Genomic DNA, 4069 nt, shown 5'->3' with positions numbered 1-4069 from the left:
ATATATATATATATGTATCCCAAACTCAGTGTAGGGGCATACAAAGCTTAACTGATTGAAATTTGCTGAGTTTTAACACATAGTTCTTGAGCATTTATTGAGTATTTACTATATGCCAGCCACTGTGGTACATGCTTTATGTGGATTAACGCATTTACTCCTCACCACAACCTTATTAAGCATAATACAGTTAGCACCAATATCATTGCTAAAATGTGTATCACTAGGATAAAGTACATCCCAGAACTTCATCCCAGATAATCTGACTTCAGACTTAGTGTCTAATTGATAAACTATACTATCTCACTTTTGCTGAATTTTAAAAGTGCGCTTAAAGCAATACGTGACTTTCCACAATTTTCCACAGAACAATTATTGCACATTCCTTTCCCCTGGGTGTGTTGGTGGCTGTGATTCCTGCCTTCCAGCCTCAGCAAGACAAAACATGGTCAGAGAAAAGGTGGATGGTTCACTCTTAAGGGAAGTGGTAGATTTGGGTTTGTTTCAGTAATTGTCTCTCAATAATGGTATAACCTTCTCTGAGATTTTTAAATATGATCTAGTTTCATTGCAGTGAAAGGAAGCTTTAACATTTAGATCAAAGAAAATATTTTTCCAAAAGCAGTGAATGTAGTTTTGAATGATAGGGTACTTGTACTGTGAATAGTAGTATACGGTATTTGAACTGTAGAAGGCCTTTACTTATTATTATTACTATTATTATTATTTTTAAGAAGGAGTCTGCCTTTGTCACCCAGGCTGAAGTGCAGTCCTGTGATCTTGGCTCACTGCAACCTCCGCCTCCCAGGTTCAAGCAATTCTTCTGCCTCAGCCTCCCAAGTAGCTGGAACTACAGGTGTGCAACACCACACCCAGCAAATTTTTTGTATTTTTAGTAGAGACAGTTTTCAACATGTTGGCCAGGCTGGTCTTGAGCTCCTGACCTCCCAAAGTGCTGGGCTTACAGGCGTGAGCCACCGCACCCAGGCTGTTTGAAGCCTTTAAATAACCCTTCTCCATCCTCAAACATGCCTTTCAGCTTAGTTTATGTTATCAGTATCACTACAGGTTGAATATCCCTTATCCAAAATGCTTGAGATTGGAAGTGTTGTAGATTTCAGATTTTCTTTTTTTGGATTTTGGAATATTTGCCTATATATAATGAGATATCTTGAGGACGGGACCCAAGTCTAAAGACAACTTTATGTCTCTAATGCTGACATGATGCCACAAGGAGAAAATTCTATAACTAACTTCATGTGAGAGGTTGAAGTCAAAGTTTCATTTTGTGTACAAAAGTATTTTAAACCATTGTATAAAATGACCTTCAGTCTCTGTATATAGGACTGTCTCAGAACTGCATTACCAATCTGTGACCTTTTTCATTCAAGTGACAGTAAAGCTATTTTTCAGGCCTCAGCCTTAGGAGGACACCTGCTTTTTGCATGCACTGTCTCATTTAATATTATCGGGTAGATGTTAGAGGCCTCATGTTAAAGAGTGAAAAAATAGAGGATCAAAAAGATTAAGTAACTTGCCAAAAGTGCAGCTAGTAAGTAGTTGAAGCATGCTGGGAACTAAGGGCTGCCTTAATGTCCAAGTCATTCTTCCAGCTCTGGCAGCAGTTTTCTAATACAAGTTCTTTCTCCATTAATGTTGTGAAACTAAGAACGTGGTATTTTAAGTGGCTTAAAATTTCATGTAATCAGAGTATGGCTAAATGTTACTTTCCTATTTTATGTGTGCCTAAAGTAAAGTATACCCTTGGTCATTTCATAACATGTGCAACAATTGATATGATTAAGCCACAATAGAATTCTATTCTAAAAGCTCGGCAAAGCTGGAAACAAAAGCCTCCTCTTTGGTAGGGAGTATTGCAGCACTCTTCTTGCAAGGACATTCACTTTTCTTGCCTGAAAAGCAAATGCACCACTGTTTATGTAGTCTACAATCTAGGCAAGGGAGGAACAGTGGTTTTAAAAATATTTCGAGAAAGGAACTAGAAGATACTTGTATGAGGTGGGCAACCGTACCTTCCATTTTCATAAATAATTGCTCAAGCTTCTTCACAGTGATGGTCTGCATTTCTTATATAGCAAAATCTCTGGAGATTTGGAATGTTTTTGATGGTCAGAACTAGGAGTCATGGACCTGAGAACTTCTCTAGCCAGTCTCTTCATTTTAGATAAGGAAAGATATAGCTCAGAGAGTAAATTGTCTAATCCAAGGATACAATGTAGCTCAGAGTAAAATGTCTAATCCAATGTCTCTTGGAAAAATAATAGCAGAACTGAAGTCTCTTGCTCCCTTTCCAGTGCTCTCTGATTTTATGTTACTCTGTCCCAGCAAGGAATGTTATCTCCAGGTAAGATGGTTTTGTATAATAGTTATCTCTGAAGCTCATGTTGTTTAAGGCCTGACAGATAATCCTTTTGTAGTATGTGTCTTGAAAGTTTTGCTAATGTCCTCGACGATCTAGTGTCGCTCATCTGCGCCTAGGTCATATTTTCCTTCCCCTCCCTACACGGTGACTAAAGTACCCAAATTCTTTCTAATTGCCCATTAGCTGCCTGCTGCTCTTGGAATCCTTAGACTTCTGTGGGCTTTTGGAACTTCTGCTGTTGTGTTTTATGAATAATAGTCCCCTTTCTGTTGAAATTTTTCTGGTTACATCATTTTATTTACCAATGTATTGCTTTTTAACAAATTGTACATATCAGTAACATTGAATATTAAAGTGATAAAATGGATCAAGCAGGAAACTTGACCATTACAAATCTGTGCTAAGTAACTGATATAATCACAATGCAGGTTGCCATTTTCATTATTCAAGACCCTTTCTTGACCTCCTTTAGGAAAGGTAGTCATCAATTCTGTTCTTTTTCCTTACCTTTGCTTTAAAAGTCCATCCTTCTTTGGCAATAATCCTCAAGGGTTTTATTTAACTCCCTTTTACTAAAAAGGAGCATTACCAAATCTCATCTGTTTTTCACAAAGAAGCATGGAATCATACCTTGATAACTATATGGGAATAATGTAATCAAGAAAAGAATAGAATTTGGGAAGCTGACCTTACCACAGTCTGTATGAGATGAAATGTCTTAAGCATAGTAGTGTGGCTGAAGAAAAGGGAAAGAAAACACTGATTCTCTTAGTTTCTTTGTAGTTCTCCATGGAAAACTCCTTTACCCACATTGGGACCCTTTTGGTCTTGCTACTATTGTGCTTAGAAAATGAGAAAGCAGAAGAATCACCTATGTTTTTAGAAATACCCTAAAAAATGGCAGGCCCTCACTGGGCCTTGTACTTCTAATGGCCAAAATGTACAGTGACATAAAAGGTCTACAAGAGACTTCTCTAAAATACAAGTAGTCACTGTAGGCGATTGTTTTTCAAGAAGCACAACAGTTGGAGTTTTAGTGCTAAAGATGCCATGCTGGATATAACTGGAATACCGTGGTACATAAGTTAACCCCTGTACTGCCAGAGTTGATCTGAAATAAAAGATGAGATATACAAATTACTATATTGCAGTGTAGTATACCAGGTTCAGAGGAAAGTAACTTGACTTCAAGCTCATGTTATAGGGAAGGATGTGGATTTTATTAGATTAGAACATAAATGGGCTTAAACAGGAGGAAAATATTCTACCTGTTAGGATCTGTAATTGCTTAGAAAGATAGGGAGTATTTTACTCTGGGAGATAAAGAATGGACCAGTGTGGCCAGGGCAGTGGGTTTCACATTGAAATCAAAAGATTGGAACTGGAAGGCAGTAGAAGGCAGGGTTCTGGGCACACTGTAGAGGGAGGACAGCTTCAGTCATGGTGCATACACAAGTATTACTGAGGAAGAAAGATCCCTTCTGAGGCAAATAACGAAGGGTATGCATATAGGCTGATAGTCTATTAAATTTGAATATGAAAATTAGAACTGATACTGAGATTTTAGTGAAGGGTGAAGTTATAATTTATAACAATGTTTATGATTTGGTATATTTCAGTAGCTGTTAGTTAGTTAAGCATTTCTTTGTGATTTTTGAGAAGTTTGTGTTACTTCTTTTTTTTTTT

At 37.4% G+C, this 4069-nt stretch overlaps 1 protein-coding gene across 4 annotated transcripts in view; it reads left to right on the top strand.

Annotated features, from left to right (window-relative positions):
• CNST (consortin, connexin sorting protein) overlaps window positions 1-4069 on the top strand; it is a 92795-nt gene that overhangs the window by 47972 nt on the left and 40754 nt on the right. The window lies entirely within an intron of this gene.

The sequence above is a fragment of the Cebus imitator genome, unplaced genomic scaffold, assembly GCF_001604975.1.
Source record: "Cebus imitator isolate Cc_AM_T3 unplaced genomic scaffold, Cebus_imitator-1.0 Scaffold75, whole genome shotgun sequence".
In the NCBI taxonomy this organism is placed as follows: domain Eukaryota; kingdom Metazoa; phylum Chordata; class Mammalia; order Primates; family Cebidae; genus Cebus; species Cebus imitator.
This window is presented reverse-complemented; position numbering and strand designations above follow the sequence as displayed.